This window comes from Phoxinus phoxinus, assembly GCF_949152265.1.
Source record: "Phoxinus phoxinus genome assembly, chromosome: 11".
NCBI lineage: Eukaryota > Metazoa > Chordata > Actinopteri > Cypriniformes > Leuciscidae > Phoxinus > Phoxinus phoxinus.
The window spans coordinates 1,111,946-1,134,505 of NC_136886.1; the positions used below are offsets into that span (position 1 = coordinate 1,111,946).

At 39.8% G+C, this 22,560-nt stretch overlaps 1 long non-coding RNA gene across 1 annotated transcript in view; it reads right to left on the reverse strand.

The window, feature by feature from the left end:
- The window catches only part of LOC307007060, a 39,888-nt gene extending 18,173 nt beyond the window's left edge, over positions 1-21,715 (reverse strand). Inside the window, exon 1 of the long non-coding RNA XR_013799571.1 lies at positions 21,347-21,715. This is a non-coding gene — a long non-coding RNA (uncharacterized lncRNA). The remainder of the gene's footprint in view (positions 1-21,346) is intronic.
- Positions 21,716-22,560: the final 845 nt, after the last annotated feature.

The following is a 22,560-nucleotide window of genomic DNA, read 5'->3' on the forward strand; positions in this document are numbered from 1 at the left end:
ACACTTGAGTCTAGGACAAACGGACTCTAGGAGTTATGGGCGATGTAGTACTTTTGCACTAAATCTGTAGCTGTAGCACAACGTAAAATTTGTTTGCGCGGTATTTGAGAACGGTTTGACGAATCAACACGAATTCCATAACTTTTTGTCGGTACAGTGTGGAGATGATACGATTCGATTTTGGTGAAAATCGGACAAACGGTCTAGGAGGAGTTCGACAAAGTAGGTTTTGACTGAAAATCAAGATGGCGGACAGGAAGTTCGGCCAAATATGGCAAACTTGGTATCTATGTTCTCAGCGTGACCCAGCGAATCTATTGAGACCAGTGGCATTTCAATAGGCAGATGTATTCAAAGGTTATTAGCCTTTTTGGAAATGTTGTTATAACTTTTGACCACAAGGTGGCGCTGTTTCGAAACTTCTCACGCTCCTTCAGGGCATCGTGCTGATGACCCATACCATGTTTCGTAACAATCCATTCATGCGTTCTTAAAATACAGCATTTTAGCACAAAATTCAAAATGGCCGACAGCCAAAATGGCCGACATGGTAAAATTGGATATCAGTCGACTCAGCATGTTGGCCTGAATCTAACGAGACCAATTTGATGATTTTTGGGCAAACTGTTCAGAAGTTATAAGCAAAAATAGCCATTTTTCATATCTCCGGACCAGTAGGTGGCGCTGCGCCGAAACGCAGCATGTAGCCTCAAGTCATGCTTGTGATGACATGTGGCAAATTTGGTCTGAATCCAACAAAGCGTTGCGGAGATACAGCCTTACGTCTGTTTTCGCAAGCGCTACGTAAAATTTGTTTGTGGGTTTTTTCGAAAATTGCTAAGCGAATCAACTTGAATTCCATAACTTTTTGTCGGCATGGTCTGTAGATGATCTGATTCAATTTTCATGGAAATTGGAGCAACGGCCTAGGAGGAGTTCGAAAAAGTAGCTTTTTCGGAAAATTCAAAATGGCGGAAAACTTTTCATGGCGCAAAATGACGTCATTGGGTGCAATCGAATCGTCACGAGGTCAGGAATCAGAGGAAAAAAGAATTTTGTTTCTAGCCCTTGTGGTTCAAAAGTTATTAGAATAAACATGAGTGAAACTTTGGACAGTTGGTGGCGCTAGAGGGAATGACTTAGACACACCAAAATTGGTGTATTTAATGTTGGGACTGTCCTCTATCCGAATGTCAAACCATTACAACTTTCCCGCGATCGGTTCTATGGGCTGCCATAGACTCCCAGAGCGGAAGAAGAAGAAGAATTATTTTTGGTACGGGAACAGATACAATAGGTGCCCGCACCTTCAGTGCTTGGCCCCTAATAATAAGGGAACCTTTTTGCCATTTATAGTGCCACCTATGGTCCGATCTGCATGAAACTCGGCACGCTTGTTCACCATGTCATGACACATATGCTCAGCGATTTTCGTGATGTTCTGAGTTTTTGTTTAGGATTTATAGGCTTTTGACTGTATTTTGCCCCGCCCATTTTCCAAATGACCCTGTTATAGCCAACCAAATGCAAAAATTCTACTTTTTTTCAAAAACTATTGATCGAGAGAGTCCAGAGAAATGTCCTAGACTGGTTTGGCTCCGGTCGGGCGAAAAACCAGGGACTAGTTCGCAAAAGTAGGTTTTGGACAAAATTCGACATAGCAGAAATTTTTTCTGGCCTAAATCGAAATCGGAGATGGCCATTTTGTCCGCCTTGAGCCAAGGATTCCAACGATTTGGGGCACTTGATCCTGGGACAAACGGTCTAAGAGCTATGATCAATTTTGAACTTTTGGTTGCTGTAGCGCCACCTATGGGCCATTCGGGGTCATACTCTGATAGGTTGTCCCCAAATTGAGGCCTACCATCTGGCCAGGTTTCACGTCTCTAGGCCTTACGGTTTGGCCTGCACGATGCGTTTTACGAATCCTTAATTACAATAGGGTTTCAGCATTTCATGCTTGAACCCCTAATAAGATTGAAGGCTTTTTGCCAGTTACAGCGCCACCTATGGTCCGATCTCCATGAAACTCTGCATGCTTCCTCACCATGTTCTGACACATATGCTCATCAATTTTGGTGAAGTTCTGAATTTTCATATGGGATTTATAGGCTTTTTAGTGTATTTTGCCACGCCCCTTTTCTAAATGACCCTGTTACAGCCACCCAAATGCAAAAGTTCAACTTTTTTTTCGATATTTATTGATCTAGAGAGTCCAGAGAAATGTCCTAGACTGGTTTGGTTCCGATCTGGTGAAAAACCTAGGACTAGTTTGCAAAAGTAGGTTTCGGACAAAATTCGACATAGCAGAAAATTTTTCTGGCCTAAATCGAAATTGGAGATAGCCATTTTGTCCGCCTTGAGCCAGGGATCACAGTGGTGTGAGACACTTGAGTCTAGGACAAACGGACTCTAGGAGTTATGGGCGATGTAGTACTTTTGCACTAAATCTGTAGCTGTAGCACAACGTAAAATTTGTTTGCGCGGTATTTGAGAACGGTTTGACGAATCAACACGAATTCCATAACTTTTTGTCGGTACAGTGTGGAGATGATACGATTCGATTTTGGTGAAAATCGGACAAACGGTCTAGGAGGAGTTCGACAAAGTAGGTTTTGACTGAAAATCAAGATGGCGGACAGGAAGTTCGGCCAAATATGGCAAACTTGGTATCTATGTTCTCAGCGTGACCCAGCGAATCTATTGAGACCAGTGGCATTTCAATAGGCAGATGTATTCAAAGGTTATTAGCCTTTTTGGAAATGTTGTTATAACTTTTGACCACAAGGTGGCGCTGTTTCGAAACTTCTCACGCTCCTTCAGGGCATCGTGCTGATGACCCATACCATGTTTCGTAACAATCCATTCATGCGTTCTTAAAATACAGCATTTTAGCACAAAATTCAAAATGGCCGACAGCCAAAATGGCCGACATGGTAAAATTGGATATCAGTCGACTCAGCATGTTGGCCTGAATCTAACGAGACCAATTTGATGATTTTTGGGCAAACTGTTCAGAAGTTATAAGCAAAAATAGCCATTTTTCATATCTCCGGACCAGTAGGTGGCGCTGCGCCGAAACGCAGCATGTAGCCTCAAGTCATGCTTGTGATGACATGTGGCAAATTTGGTCTGAATCCAACAAAGCGTTGCGGAGATACAGCCTTACGTCTGTTTTCGCAAGCGCTACGTAAAATTTGTTTGTGGGTTTTTTCGAAAATTGCTAAGCGAATCAACTTGAATTCCATAACTTTTTGTCGGCATGGTCTGTAGATGATCTGATTCAATTTTCATGGAAATTGGAGCAACGGCCTAGGAGGAGTTCGAAAAAGTAGCTTTTTCGGAAAATTCAAAATGGCGGAAAACTTTTCATGGCGCAAAATGACGTCATTGGGTGCAATCGAATCGTCACGAGGTCAGGAATCAGAGGAAAAAAGAATTTTGTTTCTAGCCCTTGTGGTTCAAAAGTTATTAGAATAAACATGAGTGAAACTTTGGACAGTTGGTGGCGCTAGAGGGAATGACTTAGACACACCAAAATTGGTGTATTTAATGTTGGGACTGTCCTCTATCCGAATGTCAAACCATTACAACTTTCCCGCGATCGGTTCTATGGGCTGCCATAGACTCCCAGAGCGGAAGAAGAAGAAGAATTATTTTTGGTACGGGAACAGATACAATAGGTGCCCGCACCTTCAGTGCTTGGCCCCTAATAATAAGGGAACCTTTTTGCCATTTATAGTGCCACCTATGGTCCGATCTGCATGAAACTCGGCACGCTTGTTCACCATGTCATGACACATATGCTCAGCGATTTTCGTGATGTTCTGAGTTTTTGTTTAGGATTTATAGGCTTTTGACTGTATTTTGCCCCGCCCATTTTCCAAATGACCCTGTTATAGCCAACCAAATGCAAAAATTCTACTTTTTTTCAAAAACTATTGATCGAGAGAGTCCAGAGAAATGTCCTAGACTGGTTTGGCTCCGGTCGGGCGAAAAACCAGGGACTAGTTCGCAAAAGTAGGTTTTGGACAAAATTCGACATAGCAGAAATTTTTTCTGGCCTAAATCGAAATCGGAGATGGCCATTTTGTCCGCCTTGAGCCAAGGATTCCAACGATTTGGGGCACTTGATCCTGGGACAAACGGTCTAAGAGCTATGATCAATTTTGAACTTTTGGTTGCTGTAGCGCCACCTATGGGCCATTCGGGGTCATACTCTGATAGGTTGTCCCCAAATTGAGGCCTACCATCTGGCCAGGTTTCACGTCTCTAGGCCTTACGGTTTGGCCTGCACGATGCGTTTTACGAATCCTTAATTACAATAGGGTTTCAGCATTTCATGCTTGAACCCCTAATAAGATTGAAGGCTTTTTGCCAGTTACAGCGCCACCTATGGTCCGATCTCCATGAAACTCTGCATGCTTCCTCACCATGTTCTGACACATATGCTCATCAATTTTGGTGAAGTTCTGAATTTTCATATGGGATTTATAGGCTTTTTAGTGTATTTTGCCACGCCCCTTTTCTAAATGACCCTGTTACAGCCACCCAAATGCAAAAGTTCAACTTTTTTTTCGATATTTATTGATCTAGAGAGTCCAGAGAAATGTCCTAGACTGGTTTGGTTCCGATCTGGTGAAAAACCTAGGACTAGTTTGCAAAAGTAGGTTTCGGACAAAATTCGACATAGCAGAAAATTTTTCTGGCCTAAATCGAAATTGGAGATAGCCATTTTGTCCGCCTTGAGCCAGGGATCACAGTGGTGTGAGACACTTGAGTCTAGGACAAACGGACTCTAGGAGTTATGGGCGATGTAGTACTTTTGCACTAAATCTGTAGCTGTAGCACAACGTAAAATTTGTTTGCGCGGTATTTGAGAACGGTTTGACGAATCAACACGAATTCCATAACTTTTTGTCGGTACAGTGTGGAGATGATACGATTCGATTTTGGTGAAAATCGGACAAACGGTCTAGGAGGAGTTTGACAAAGTAGGTTTTGACTGAAAATCAAGATGGCGGACAGGAAGTTCGGCCAAATATGGCAAACTTGGTATCTATGTTCTCAGCGTGACCCAGCGAATCTATTGAGACCAGTGGCATTTCAATAGGCAGATGTATTCAAAGGTTATTAGCCTTTTTGGAAATGTTGTTATAACTTTTGACCACAAGGTGGCGCTGTTTCGAAACTTCTCACGCTCCTTCAGGGCATCGTGCTGATGACCCATACCATGTTTCGTAACAATCCATTCATGCGTTCTTAAAATACAGCATTTTAGCACAAAATTCAAAATGGCCGACAGCCAAAATGGCCGACATGGTAAAATTGGATATCAGTCGACTCAGCATGTTGGCCTGAATCTAACGAGACCAATTTGATGATTTTTGGGCAAACTGTTCAGAAGTTATAAGCAAAAATAGCCATTTTTCATATCTCCGGACCAGTAGGTGGTGCTGCGCCGAAACGCAGCATGTAGCCTCAAGTCATGCTTGTGATGACATGTGGCAAATTTGGTCTGAATCCAACAAAGCGTTGTGGAGATACGGCCTTACGTCTGTTTTCGCAAGCGCTACGTAAAATTTGTTTGTGGGTTTTTTCGAAAATTGCTAAGCGAATCAACTTGAATTCCATAACTTTTTGTCGGCATGGTCTGTAGATGATCTGATTCAATTTTCATGGAAATTGGAGCAACGGCCTAGGAGGAGTTCGAAAAAGTAGCTTTTTCGGAAAATTCAAAATGGCGGAAAACTTTTCATGGCGCAAAATGACGTCATTGGGTGCAATCGAATCGTCACGAGGTCAGGAATCAGAGGAAAAAAGAATTTTGTTTCTAGCCCTTGTGGTTCAAAAGTTATTAGAATAAACATGAGTGAAACTTTGGACAGTTGGTGGCGCTAGAGGGAATGACTTAGACACACCAAAATTGGTGTATTTAATGTTGGGACTGTCCTCTATCCGAATGTCAAACCATTACAACTTTCCCGCGATCGGTTCTATGGGCTGCCATAGACTCCCAGAGCGGAAGAAGAAGAAGAATTATTTTTGGTACGGGAACAGATACAATAGGTGCCCGCACCTTCAGTGCTTGGCCCCTAAATATGAATCAAAATAAGAAATAATACTATTGTAACATTTTACTGTCAAATGAAAATAAAAATATAATTTAATTTTGCTGGACATCTCTTAACTTTTGTTGACACCAGTCGTTTTATAAGCGCTTCTCGTTACATGTCTGGAAACAATTTGGATTTTTTTTTTTAAATGTCTGTGTTTTTTTTATAAATGTATGTTAAATCGACCCAAACAAGCCGCATTTACTGTGAACAGAGTCGCTGTGAGACACGGGATCACGTGTGTACATAAACAGCGCCGCGCTTCACTCTGAAACACGCAACGCATATATTCATTTAATTAAATTGCAGCGATTGCGATTTGATAAGCCATATCACGATTTAAATTTTATTTTTGGATTATTCATGCAGGATTTACAGGTTGTGTAACATGTAAATTAACACCGAAGCCATCAAACGTGAATAATTTCCAAACAAATTAATTAATAACGGAGACCGTGTGCATGCTGAAAAATGAGAAGGCGAATGATCAAATCACCGTTACAGGATGAGGAGGGAAAATGTGGCTAAATAACAGTGTGAGCGCTGCGTGTTATTTATAGACACGGATACTTTATTCAGGAGAGCTGTACAGTCTCCATTTCTCTCGCTTTATTCCCATCTCTGCTGAGGATTCTCTCGCTCTGTGTTTCTCTCCCTCGCTGACACTGCTCTGGCACACGGTGTTCAGAAATAGCCCACGTGTGTTAGCGTGAGGCTCAGGTGGAGACGCGCACCGAGGGTTCGGCTCGGCGGGGAACATGCTTGCTTGTGTGATTAACGAATATTCACAATGAAACTCACAATGATTTTGCTGCAGACTTAACGTCATAAATATTGGCCAAAACAAGCGTGCATATTTAAATTCAGCATGAAATAAAAACTGACCATAATTTATGCATATTACTGGTCTTCTTGCGATACATTAATCTGTGCTGCGTAACACGAGAATGAATCTCATTGGTTCCTGAGAAGCTCAAACGTGATGCGTAACACGAGAATGAATCTCATTGGTTCTAGAGAAGCTCAAACGTGATGCGTAACAAGAATGAATCTCATTGGTTCCTGAGAAGCTCAAACGTGATGCGTAACACGAGGATGAACCTCATTGGTTCTTGAGAAGCTCAAACATGATGCGTAACACGAGAGTGAATCTCATTGGTTCTTGAGAAGCTCAAAGGTGATGCGTAACACGAGAATGAATCTCATTGGTTCTTGAGAAGCTCAAAGGTGATGCGTAACACGAGAATGAATCTCATTGGTTCTTGAGAAGCTCAAACGTGATGCGTAACACGAGAATGATCCTCATTGGTTCTTGAGAAGCTCAAAGGTGATGCGTAACACGAGAATGAATCTCATTGGTTCTTGAGAAGCTCAAAGGTGATGCGTAACACGAGAATGAATCTCATTGGTTCTTGAGAAGCTCAAAGGTGATGCGTAACACGAGAATGAATCTCATTGGTTCTTGAGAAGCTCAAAGGTGATGCGTAACATGAGAATGAATCTCATTGGTTCTTGAGAAGCTCAAACGTGATGCGTAACACAAGAATGAACCTCATTGGTTCCTGAGAAGCTCAAACATGATGCGTAACACGAGAATGAATCTCATTGGTTCCTGAGAAGCTCAAACGTGCTGCGTAACACGAGAATGAATCTCATTGGTTCCTGAGAAGCTCAAACGTGATGCGTAACACGAGAATGATCCTCATTGGTTCTTGAGAAGCTCAAACGTGATGCGTAACACGAGAATGAATCTCATTGGTTCTTGAGAAGCTCAAAGGTGATGCGTAACACGAGAATGAATCTCATTGGTTCTTGAGAAGCTCAAAGGTGATGCGTAACACGAGAATGAATCTCATTGGTTCTTGAGAAGCTCAAAGGTGATGCGTAACATGAGAATGAATCTCATTGGTTCTTGAGAAGCTCAAACGTGATGCGTAACACGAGAGTGAATCTCATTGGTTCTTGAGAAGCTCAAACATGATGCGTAACACGAGAGTGAATCTCATTGGTTCCTGAGAAGCTCAAACATGATGCGTAACACGAGAGTGAATCTCATTGGTTCCTGAGAAGCTCAAACATGATGCGTAACACGAGAGTGAATCTCATTGGTTCCTGAGAAGCTCAAACATGATGCGTAACACGAGAATGAATCTCATTGGTTCTTGAGAAGCTCAAAGGTGATGCGTAACACGAGAATGAATCTCATTGGTTCTTGAGAAGCTCAAAGGTGATGCGTAACACGAGAATGAATCTCATTGGTTCTTGAGAAGCTCAAAGGTGATGCGTAACACGAGAATTAATCTCATTGGTTCTTGAGAAGCTCAAACGTGATGCGTAACATGAGAATGAATCTCATTGGTTCTTGAGAAGCTCAAACGTGATGCGTAACACGAGAGTGAATCTCATTGGTTCCTGAGAAGCTCAAACATGATGCGTAACACGAGATGAACTAGAATGCGTGAGTTGATGAATGTTTATATATGAATAAAAGCCTAAATTAAATCTGTTCATCATATAAAGCGATCGAGCCTCTTCTGAATACTTTGATTAATCTGCTCGATTCATATGAATTATTTTTACGATCTCTTTTATGAACTTTTTAAAGCGTCAAAATGTCAGCTGTGTAGCCGTCAATAGAGGGACAGAAATCTCTCAGATTTCATTCAAATATTTTCATTTGTGTTTTAAAGATGAACGGGTTTGGAGGGTGAGTAAATGTCAGAATTGTAATTTTTGGGTGAACTATCCCTTTAAATCTCAGTTCCTTTATGAACGAAGTTCTTGTGAATCTCCCCTGCGCCGCCTCCTGATGTCCTGCGCTCTAACACACATCTCTCATCTCTCGTCTGCGCCGTGACATGGATGACGTCTCTCTCTCCTGCAGAGATTCACCCCCGGCGTGGGTGACGAGGACGCAAGGACACAGTGAAAGGGAATTCCTCATTACCTCAGCAAACACACTCTCTTTATCGACCTCTACGCAAGTGGGCAGACAGGGATCGCTTGCAACACACACACACACACACCCACGACCGACTGACCCACACTGAAGCCTGTCGCTAATCAACAGATACGTGATATGCAAATATTCACAAGAACGATTCTGCTTCTGCATGCAAAAATGCTTTCTAGCATCATTCAAGCGAAACAATTACCATTCCCTCGCATGTAAGATCGGCTCATTCGCCTCGAACGCTCCACCTGACGTCAGGGAATGATGTCAAAACCCACGGCGAGAGTGTCAGAGATCTGCAGAGGCTTAACATGATGATACTTGTTTAGTTTTTTTTTAAACAGGCTTACAAGAAACTTCAGCGCATTTCTTCTAAACTCTCTGACCCATTTTCACCAGTCTCGGCTTATGGACTACATTTCCCACAATGCACCTGATGGTTTAGTCATAAGCAGAATGTTTCAGTGTGATTTTAAAATCGCCTGAAAACACTCATAAGCAGCCAGACCTTTCACATGCATGCATGCCTGCGCATATGCACCACACACACACACACACACACACACACACACACAGCTTACTATATCGGCTGATTTATCGCTGATCTCCCCGCATCATTAGGTGCAGCGCCGAGCGCTTTTCAGTTTCTCTTACAGAGAACAGACAGTTCTCCACCTCTCCGCTTAGTTTTCTCTCTCGCTTCGTTTCTGACGCCCCCCTGCTTTTTCTGAATGAAGCACAGCCTCTCTCTCTCTCGCTCTCTCTCTCTCTCTCTCTCTCTCTCTGAGCATGCGCTCATTTACTCATCCTCCCTCCAGTCTCCTTCACTCATTCACTCTCAAACAGCGCAAAAGCACTGATGAGAAACTCAACACTTATGAAACGACACGCTAGACGGATGAACGTGTGTTTTTGAAGCTTTGTGTGTACAGTGTGCAATATAACATGTGTTCATGTTTCGTGTGTAAAAAAAACACAGTATTTTTCACGAAATGTACTTATCTATCTGTATACCGCTGTTTTCACAGTCCTAAAAACGGCTGATGACTTCCTTGTTCTATGAAGTCCCTCCTTCAGAAATACGTCACGAGTTCTGATTGTGCCAGCGGTTCCTGTGTTGTGATTGGACAGCTGATTAGCGCACGTTGCCCGGAAAGGTCACGCCTCTTACCGTAACGTGGAAACGCATGCGCTCAGTGTTATTGTTAACATGGCCAAACAAAGGTGATCTGACTCTGGGATAAAAATAACAGCATCTCGACGACATGGCGACACACACTCTACAAACGCAACTCTTCCTCTTCTCTGTAGGAGCGCAACAAGACCACGCCCCCTTTTGTGTATTCCTGTGGGCGGAGCTTAGTCAAAAAACTGTTCTAGTGACGTCATTAAAGCAGGAAGTAGAGGATGTAGTCCGAACCGGCCGTTCGCTGTCGGCTTGGAAAGGGGACTTCTGTTAAATCAAATATCTCACTCGGCATTAAACTTTGAGCTTTATAATTTTACAGGTATTATTTATGATCTAACAGCAACATTACACACTAGCTAAAGCTTAAAAAATGGGATCATGAAGAACAGGACCTTTAAAAATAATATATTTGTATAAGGAATGCATGATATATCGGCCACAATATCGGTATCGCCCGATATATGTTCATTTTTAATGTTATCGGCCTGATAAGAAAATTAGGCTGATATATTAAAGCCGATAAATAATGTATTATTTCCTTAGACGCTTCAGATGTGCACTGTTCAACATGATGGTTTTAAATTTCTTGAAATATGATTGTAATCTCTTAAAAAAATGAAAAGTCTGTCATATCGGGTACATAAAATTATAATTAGAACATTATAATTGTGTGTTTGGGACATGGATTTAAATGGTGAGACTTTTGTTTTTGTAATCAGGATCTCAGAAATGATATAAAAATTTGGATTTAGATTTATCGACCAATATATCGGTTATCGGCTTGCACATATAAATAATTAATAATAATAATATAACATATTATCGGTATCAGAAAAACTTTTCATATCAGTCTATCTCTAATTTGTATGAGAGAAAGTGTGTGTTGTGGGTGCAATAACTGTTTCACACTGAAAAAAAATGTGGTCTCTGCTTCTGGATGGGACAAATCCGGAACAGAACATGATGACCTGCACTATTAATGTTTATAAAAGCAATGCTGTCATATCAATCAGTCATAAGTCCAACTATGCAAGAGTCAACAGCTGATGACAATGTGTTGAGTGGGTCACTGATGTGAAATCTGTGCATCGCAGCAAAGCCAGCTGGGAAGGAGTAAGTGTGCCGTCACAGAGTACCGGCCAGCGTAGCGCGTTATTGCAGATCAATAGAAACTGGAGATGTGCGTGCATGTTTGTGTGTGTGTGTGTGTGTGTGTTGCTTTTACTGTCCATCTCCAGAAACAGGACTGACATTACTGATGGAAACAAGTTTTCATTACTTCAATGAGCTCATTGTTTCGGCCTTAAATTGTTACATTGTTTAAATGCATTTTTTGGCATAAATTATTGAATTTTTAAATCCATTTTTAGCTAACTTTGATTTGTATATGTACATTTCTGAAATGCCTAACTTAGTTACCTCTGATAACAGATCCCTGTAAATTGTTAATGTGGACTCTCCTGTAAAGCTGCTTTGAAACGATGCGAGTTGTGAAAAGTGCTTGAATAGAATATTTATTTTTTGAAGAACTTTTGCACATCACTGTCAGCTCGAAAGTTTACCGTGAGCACATCTGTGAAAGTCTGGAAATACGGCCACTTTTATGGTGTTTTACTGCGTTTCTTTGCCTTGTTTTGGAGCTTGGCAGACTAAAAACTGTTGCTTTTCGGAAAAGATTTGCATGAAGGTCTTCTAAACGTTCACCTTTTGTGCTTCAAAAAACAAAACAACAGCTAATTCAGCTTCCAATAAAAGATGGCTGGCACTATTTGTACATTCTGTGAGTGAGATCCCACCCTCTATGGGCGGGCTGAAGACATGCGGATCTAGCGCCTTCTACTGGCTGTAGATTTTAGTCTCTGGCCAAAAAATCCTCAGATGACGCAAAATTACGTTTTTTGCGTCATCGGTAGGGCTGGGACGTTATGGATTTTTTCTTACCGCAGTTGAAAAGCAAGAGATTCCCGCGGTATAGCGGTAAACCGCTTTAAATGACCACTTTATTAAGTTTAGTTTTGTAAAAAGCCTTTCTTTTCATTTAATTTCGTTTTGTAAAAATTCTAATCACTGTTTCATCAACCAATTGCCTGGAATTAATAGATAAGAAGCAAATATAGCAGAAATATAATCAGGACGCGGAGACGCCCGTGCGATTTCGTAGAGAATACTTTAATCTGTGAAAATTATTGATTTATTTCCCTGTGCGCCGATCGGAATTCAGGGGATACTGAAGACCAATAGGCTATACTACGGACTTTAGCCGTTAAATAACGCTCGCCTTGCTCTGTTCTGTGATGCGCGTTCGTGACGTCACGTAATACGCAATTACGCTGAAAAGGTCACGCTTGTAAACGGCGTTTGACTTTGTTTGCACGTTCAACTTGTAAACACTGACTCTGTACTTCTGTCTACGTCAAGCGTGACCTTTTCAGCATAATTGTGTATTACGTGACGTCACGAACGCGCATCACAGAACAGAGCAAGGCGAGCATTTGTGCTTATAAAACTTTAACTTTTTTATTTATTTGTGAAATGACGATGGTTTCGCTAGATAAGAGCCGTATTCATCGTCTGGTGTCGTTTAAAGCCCGTTGAAGCGGCGCTGACACTGTCATCTGGACCTTGAACCGTTTGGGGCCCATTGACGTCCATTATATGGAGAAATGTGTTCATCAAAAACCTTCTTTTCTTTTCGACTGAAGAAAGAAAGACATGGACATCTTGATGACATCGGGGTGAGTACATTATCAGCAAAAGTTTTTTTTAAAAGTGAACTAATGCTTTTCTCTTTTCTTGGTGCATCACTATTTAAAACAGACTCGTTTTTGAAAGTGTGTAGTTTTGCACACACACACACACACACACGCGCAACATGGTGGTGTCCCCGTCTCTGTCTACGGTCATGTCTCATTCCCTGTCCCGTCTCATGGCAGAAAGCTGATGATTATCCTCGGTAAGAGCTCTGAATCTCAGCGTTGCTCCCAGTCACTGCCATCCAGCAACCATTAATAATTCACAAGCAGAAATCCACAGGGAAGGAGGGAGGAACGGTCGTGCGAAAGCAGCGAGGAACAACAACACAGAGGAAAAGAGCTGAGGAAACAGAATATGAGGACAGAACAACAACACATGAAAAGGAAAAGCGGGAATTAGAGGAAGAAAGGTGTGAGAAGGGGAAGGAGAATCTAATATCATGGATCCGGGAGGAAGAGATGAGCGAGTGAACGAGAGAAAGGGAGGGAAGCACATGCTCGATGCTAGTCTATAAATAGCTCAAATCTCTCAAGAAAAGAAAAAACACACAGCATACTGCATGTGCTGCTGCAAACCGAACACAAGATGGACCAAACACACACACACACACAATCATACAACCACAATCACGGAGGCCGGATCCATGTTCAGGTCCACAAAGCATCGTGATACGACTCCTTATCAATATTACACAAGCCCTTCCAGCTAAATATGACCGCGCACCCGCCATCTCGTACGTGGGAGGACTGCGCCAAACCAGTTTCACTTCAAACCGCATTACAGGCCCTAAACACACAACTTTACACACACACACAACTCAAGATCTGGGCTTGTTCGCTCAACCCGGCTGAGTTATTAAAGGGCATATTGTAGAGTCAATGTGTCGAAAAATAATAGATTATCTTTACATTAGGGCTGTCAAACGATTAAAATATTTAATCACGATTAATCGCATTAATGTCATAGTTAACTCGCAATTAATTGCACATTTGTATCTATTCTAAATGTCTCTTGATTTCTTTTTGTTCCATTATTTTTTCTCATTTTAATGCTCTTATCAACATGGAAAAGTGGATCGGCTTGCTTTGTGCAAATGATTTTTATTGAAAACAACATATACTGTGTTTAATTTCACACTAACATTGTCACTTGGAGCAAATAATCTCTCACACGATGTAACACTGTCCATCAATAAAAGGGTGAAAGAAATACTGACGAGGTGACGTTACTGATGTTGACGATTGGGCGTAGAAACGCATCAGCGGTGTGTGTGTGTGTGTGTGTGTGTGTGTGTGTGTGTGTGTGTGTGTGTGTGTGTGCTTGACCATCAAGTGGTGTTTAGACTGGACGATGATAGCTCAGTTCACAACGACACAACACACAGATCACTTTGGTCTTGTCAATTGAACCCTTTGGCAACTTTTTAAAAGTAAACTTTCCATTCAGAATCTTATTGGCCTCCATTTCGGCGTCTCGCGCTCATCATTCATCCTCTCAAAGCGTAACGTTAAAGGGAGTCGCACACCGGACAAGAAGCGCAGCGCCTCGTATTTAAAATTCGAACACATTATTCTCTGAGTGTACTAGGGCTGTAATCAACCAAAGGAAATCTTGGTCGACTGAAGTCCTGAAATTTTCGACTAAAAATCGACTAAAAATGACGTTAGGAAAAAAAACGTTAAAATAATTAGCTGCGCACTGTGTGCAGTACTTGGTAGCCTTGTTGTCCGCCTAAATGAATTATAAATAAACATAAAAAATAGTAGGCTATTTGCAGTATATTAAATCGTTTTTGACCTAATTATTTTGCACTGAAATGAGTCTGACACACGAGTCTGTCGGCTCTGACAGCGTTGCATCACGCGCACCCGCGCAATATCATAGCCTATGCTTTCCGAAAATAGTACTGTTGTCAACTAGTGCTATCATCTCAAGAACTTTTGAGGAATATGCAACATAATTTAGACAATTGTTTTTATCATATGTATTATAATAACTGACAGCTCGCAGCAGCTCGCAGAGTGAGGCTGAACACAGGAGCGCGGCTTCGCGGCTGAGACACGAATAGACTATTAACTTAAAGCTTTACTCTTAAACACAAAAGGCACGTCCATTTTAATAAAAAAGTTATATTTATTAAACAACCAGATCAAGAGCAAAAACGAAATAAAGTGCATAACTGAAAATAAAGCATAGGCTCAAAACTAATACAAACAGTGGCACAGCGCATTAGACTACAATAATTTTTTCCCGTTTTCTATAAATAAATAGAAATGCTGCCACACTGCCGATGTCTTTGTTGACATGGTAGAGGAGGACTGACTATGAATTAAACGCTTTCACAATTAAATAAATAATATTCAGCAAACCTTCTAGTAGCCTACTTTCTTCAATCGGTCTCTCTTCTCCGGTGGTTGGGCTAATCCAAAAGAAGTGAAAACAAGGGGGGTGTTCTGAAGACAGACTGTTACCTGTGAAACAGGGGTGCTCTGAAAACACCCCCATTAGCAATTAGTGCTTTCCACCTGATGAAACCAACGCTGCAAAACTGATGAAACGAACGCGGGAAAACTGATTAAATGAACGCAGCAAAACTAATGAAATGAACGCGCCAAAAAATCGACCAATCAGAATTTTGGTCGAGCCAGAACGTATCGACCAACAATCGACTAATCGACTGGGAGATTACAGCCCTAGAGTGTACACACACCGGCGGCGCCATTCTGCGCTTGCTGAATTTTGCTGGCCATAAACTGAGAAAGTGCGCGTCCGATGTGCGATACGAGTTGTGCTAAACGCGGTTGTCCCAAGCAAGTGTGCGCGGCGCGCCTGTAGTTTTGTTTCTGGTCTAGCTAGATCCGGTGTGGTGTTGTAGTTTTAATAACGTTACTAGTTGTTGCAAAAGCATGTGAAAAAAACGACAAAGTTTGCTAGGCGTTAATCTCGCAATAAAAAAATGTACGCCGTCGCCGTTAAAATGGGTTTGCGTTAACGCCGTTTATAACGCGTTTAACGGACAGCCCTACTTTAAATATGTACTTATAAAATGCTATGGAGTCGTTTTTGTGAGAACGTTTTACTTCTGCATCTGATCTGCAAGATCTGAGTTCTCTCAACTCGACTGAGAAGAAACTGATTAATAATATCTGAAATGTGATTTATAAATCAGATGCATGTGCATTTATAACTGTAAGAGCATTAGGGCTACATAACGATTAATCGCAATAAATAATTTGCAGAATAAAAGTTTTTGTTTACATCATATATGTGTGTACTGTGTAAAATAATTATGCATTTATAAATACATAATCGCAATTAATCGTTATGCATCCCTAAAGAGCACAAATGCAGAAGAGTAATTGATCTCCGTGTGACGGTATCACATTTTCATGTTGCGATACTTGAAGCTTTTATCACGGTTTTATCACGATATTGAAATAAGTGTCATACTATAACAGGTTTAATAAGTTTTTCTTGTAAATAAAAAAACTGAACATTTAAATTAGGGCTGCATAGCGATTAATCGCAACTAATCGTTTGCAGAATAAAAGTTTTTGTTTACATATGTGTGTGTACTGTGTATAATAATTATGTATATATAAATACACAAACATATATGTATAATTTTAAGAAAAAAGTATTTATAATTATATATAATATATAATATAAATTATATTTAAATATAAAAATTTATATAAACGTAAATATTTTTTCAATATTATATATTTATAAATACATCATTATTATACACAGTACACACACATATATGATGCAAACAAAACCTTTTATTCTGCAAACGATTAGTTGCGATTTATCGTTATGCAGCCCTAATTTAAATACAGTAAAGCAATACACATAAATGTATAACGTAAACAAATTTTTCAAACATTAAAGTGCAAAAGAATTATGAAAAATAATAGGCAACACTTAACAATAAGGTCTCGTTAGTTAATGCATTAACACAAGAGCTACATTTGTTTACAGAAGTTATTATTATGCTTTGTTGAAGTTAGTTAAAAAAAAATACTGTTAGTTCATGTTAGCTCAGACCCATTAAATAATAGTTACACCTTTTGATTTTAAATAGTGTTATTAAATGTTGATATGTACGTGCAGCAGAGGCGTTTCAACAGGTATGAGGGGCTGAAGGTCCGTTATGAGTTATGAATATTAACAATAATTAATTTTCAACAGACTGAATCTGCAGACTCTACTACATGTTTTTGGGGGATAGATCCACTGAACAGATTTGAAACCGAATTGACTGTACTTCACTTGCATTTATAACTGAGAGCAGGGCTGCATAATTAATCAGAAATTTAATAGATCACGATTATGGCTGTATTCTGATTTATGCTGCCTTCATGTGCCATCCGATATTTCCTACTCCCCACTTCTGAAAGCTGTAACTTTATGAGTTTGTTGTGTGTGTCCGAGTACTTTATAGTCTTAAAGAATAGGTACAGAAGATATTTAGTCAATATGCAATGGAATATTTTAAATAAAATGTAGTTATAGTGTCACACTGGTGTTTTAGGAAGCCAAATATTATCATTATTATTATTTATATGACTGTAATAGCCTATATGTTGTAAAACAAATGCACTGTCAAATAAATTAATGGATGTTTTTGTAATCAGGCTCTCAAAAATTATATAAAATTTGGATTTAGATTTATCGGCCGATATATCGGTTATCGGCTTAAAGTATTATCGGTATCGGCCAAAATTTTCATATTGGTGCATCCCTAAACTATACACTTATTTAATTAAATCGCAGTCTTCTGTGAATTAATGAGGGCACACAGCCATGTTGTGCTTTTGATTTTAGTTCGTTTGACAGATACTTTGCCAAAGCAATGGCACAAAACAACATTAGAGATATTTTATGTTATTATTATGAGAAGTTTTAACATATTTCCGGTTCATTATGAAGCTGTGCCATCCAAGAGGCCGTCTGATTGACATTTAAAGCAACCAATCACACGGTCGATGTCCCCATAATAACGAACCGGTGTGCAATTCATTCAAGAACATCGCTCAAGTTTACGAAATAATTCAAATTGAGACAAAATATGAACCGTTCTCTCAAAACTTTAGAATTAACCAATATTTATATTCAGAATCAACCAATATTTATATTCAGAATCATCATGAAACAGTGAAATATACTAATAAGTGAATAGCAGCACATATTAAATTAAATAAACAACAACTTTCACGGATTCACAAGTAGGGCTGTAAACGATTAATCGAATCCAAAATAAAAGTTTGTGTTTACATAATATGTATGTGTGTGTGTGTGTTGTGTATAATTATTTTGTATATATAAATACACACACATGCATGTATAGATTTGAGAAATATTTGCATTTATATACTCCATATATAGTTTTAGATGATTTATATGATATATATATAAATTATTTAATTAGAACTATTTTATATATAAATAACAACTTTTTCTTAAATATATACATGCATGTGTGTGTATTTATATATACAAAATAATTATACACAACACACACACATTTATTATGTAAACATAAACTTATTTTGGATTCGATTAATCGCGATTAATCGCGATTAATCGTTTACAGCCCTATTCACAAGACACATTTCCTTGGTTTTCTACAGGACATTGCTTTAGTTTTTCTAAACACTGGCATCCATTAAGCATCTCATGTTCTTAATCATCTAACAAAAGCAAACCTCCTGACAATCAGTGATTATAACAAGATCAAACCCTTCAGAACGGGGCCAACAGGACTTCATCACTGAAAACGCTGATAATTAAGGGTTTCTGCACTCATCATGAATAATTTAGCAAAGATTGATTTCCCATTCCTGCACTCCTTTACTAGAACAACTACAACCACCCCAATCTACTGTATTAGCGACAACAGGACATCTTGACCACAACACTTGGACGTCGCCTCTCAGGACAATCTGCTTGTTCATTTCAGCGTGAAAATCACAAACTAGCCTAAATGACACGGATCACATCACATCACACAGCTGGACATCAGCTATTCTCCTGAAGAAAGACTCACTTAAGTACCACGGGTGCAGCAGCGCAATGATATTACACAGCGCCTGGAAATAGTCCCCACAGGGCTTGACATTGACTTTTTGAGCCACTTGTCCTTTGGAATCAAAAATCAACAAAATCAAACTGATTTTAGACCCCAATTCTGTTTAAAAACCCCATTAAATAAGAATATTGTGGTTTTTAGTCATTATCTGTGTTTTTATAAGATCGTCTACATCCTTGATTATGCCAAAAAACACATATGCATATTTAAAATGTAAATAAAATAAGAACTTCACGAATAATAACATTACCCAGGGCTTGACATTAACTTTTTGAGGCACTTTGAAGTAAATTTATGTTTCACTTGTCCATGCACAAAAGTCACTTGTCCGGGTAAAGACTTATAATTTTAAAATTTATTTTTGATAAATGCCGCTTTCTACCCGGCAGAGGCTGATTTACCAAGGGATCCTTTAAAACGTGTAGCTACTTTACATCTGAACATTAGCTAATATTTAACTATGTACATTTAACCAATAAAAATGCTGTTAATGCTTGTTTACACTACACGGCTGCAGACGCTAGCTAGCTAACGTCACTTACTTGTCAGCCGGGTTGGGTTGCCCCCGACAGACGCCATTACTCTGTCTTCATAAATAACCCAGTCCAATTCATTTCCAGTTGGTTACAAATTTTCGTTCCCGTTTTAATTCGTAAAAAAGTTTCAACTTGGACCGAATCCTGATTGGCCAATCAAAGCATTCTGAGTTGGACGCTGGTTCGATGGATTGTGGGGGGAAAAATGTGTTCGTTTCAAATCTGTAAAATTAAATCTGTAAAATAGACGTAATGAGAGGCACATAACGTGAAGTAACATGGCATTTTATTTTGTTTGAAATTTAACTTGTCCAGTGGGACAACTCATTTTCACTTCCACTCGTCCTACAAAAAAATCCACTTGTCCCGGACAAGCCATAATGTCAAGCCCTGCCCCAGCTCGGTAACTTCCAACGTGACGGCACTAAGTGTGTAATATCATTGCGCTGCTGGTACGGCAGCAGTTCTTGATAATTACATGGTTTCTAGTCATATTGGCCTAGAAAATAGCAACTTTTCATTTTCTGTCGGTCTTAGTACACGATGTAACTACAGAAGAGTCAAGTTTTAAATAGGAAAAATATTTGCACTCTTTGGTCATTTTTTTGAGAGAGATGCTAACGGGCTAATCAGATTCAATGATCTATGCTAAGCTATGCTAAAAGTGCTACCGCCAGAGCCGGAGATCGGCTGAATGGATTCAAAACGGTAAAACTGTTTAACTCTCGGGGAACTGGAAAATGAAGCTATTTCCCAAAAAAAGTGTTCCTTTAACATGCGATCACCGTGATCCGATCAAGCAGATCGGATCATAAGCCAATCAGGACACAGTGCGTTACACCAAGTGTGCCGCACAAGCCATGAAAAGTGAAGCCAAAACGTCTCGATCCTCAGGTCAAAGTTATAAATATGGATATGTTTATTACAAAAACGCATGGCTTCGCTTCAGAGGGCCTTTATTAACTTTATTACGGATTACTGTTATGATGGGGGGATGCACTTCAAAATCTCAGGCACCATTCACTCCCATTATAAAGCTGGGAAGAGAAAGTCATACACCTAAGATGGCTTGAGGGGGAGTGCATTATGGGATCGTTTTCATTTTTGGGTGAACTATCCTTTTAAAGCGGAGAGATTCTGATTGGCTGTCAATGTTATTATCGTTCATCAGCTGGAAAAACAACTCGTTATGAAAGTGATTCCAATGATATTCCAATCAGAGTTAAATATTAAAGAATATCCTGGCTCTTCCCAGCTTCATAATGGGAGAGGATGGTGCCTGAGATTTTGAAGCCCAAAAAAGTACATCTTTACCGTTCGCGTTCTTGATGTGAACAGGCCTTCAGAACGATAATTAAAACTTTATAGGTAAAGAAGTATATACAGTCTGGTGTCCTGATCTCTGGTCACCATCAGCTGACAGTCTGGGGTTTCTTATTAATACTACTACTACTACTAATAATAATAATAATATTTGAAACGCGACGCGACAAAACTAGAACGCCGCCGTTCGAATAATCAAAGAACGGGAGCGTTCCGTTTCTCACACGTCACTCAGTGTAGTCGTGGTTTAAGTGAAGAATTAATTAACCGTTATCCTGACGACTAATGTGATATTTACTAGCGATACACAACGACACACACACACACACACACACACACACCGATACCTGTTCCATTTAAAGCGTTCAAGCGTCCACTTACCTGTTAATCCCTCGCGTTCATTCAAAACGAGGAGACACTCGGCGTTCTGGGTGTTTTGAGGAGTTTTTGCAGTGCCTTCGATGATTTGTGGTGAATATTTCTCACACTCTCGGTTAATTAATTAGCCTGTGGCGGCTAAGCGAGCGCGAGCTAAGTCAAAATGACAATCGGCCGCCTCACGAACTCGTGAGGGCATTACTATCGCTCAGGATGGGCTAGGAAAACATGTTTGAAACTGATGACCCACCACCCACACAAACCGATCCCCCGGTAACCGAATAACGACAGCCCGCTGTCGCTTAATACCGTTTAATCGCCACCACAAGCACGAGCTCACGGAGACTCCGAGTGTCAACAGCGCGCAGTGATCAAAACCTGAGTGGGCGGGGCCGTGACGTCACGCGCGAGCCTCACAAAAAGATCAACAAAACCCCTCGTTTTTTTTTTATCCTGAATGTTCAGGTGACATTGAACATATTGTTGATATATTTGGTGTATTGTATTCAAAGTTGTATATCATTAATGTCATCTCTGTACAGTTTGAAAGCATAAGCTAATAAAATAAATAAAATATAAATAAATAAATAAAAAACAAGCGCGTCTGAACTCTGAAAGCATCGCGAGTCCTCATTTAAACTCTCCCGAGTTCACAACCAGGATAAACAAGCGAAATAAAGCATTGAGAGCACAACACTGGCTCTTTCTGTGCTTTACGTCACTGTTCCGTGTGTTTGTGCCTTCGGGACACGTAAGATGGCGCTGTCGTCATAGTTTCAGTTTCGCTTGTTTTTGCATCTGATAAAAAAAAAGAATAATAATAAATGATTTTATGGTAACACTTTATTTTACAGTGACCTTGTTACATATGTTATTACCATAGTAATAACAGACCATGTAACTTTTTTTATGGCTTCGATGCGATTCATTCAGATTACAGCGAAATTATATAGGATTCAGCATAAATGTCCCTACAAAATCCTATTTATATCACATGTGTTAATTAGAGATGATCATGATGCTCTACTGACAAAATACAAAATTGCCATGCTTTTTATACTTTATACTCTAATATTTTCACAATACAGCTTATATTTTATGTTCTTCTATTTTATAATAAAAACTGTGAGTAGCTGGCATGCATGGGGAATATTGGGTACTGTAAAAATATATATATTTTTACAAAACATATAACTTAAATTTTATTTTTAACATAG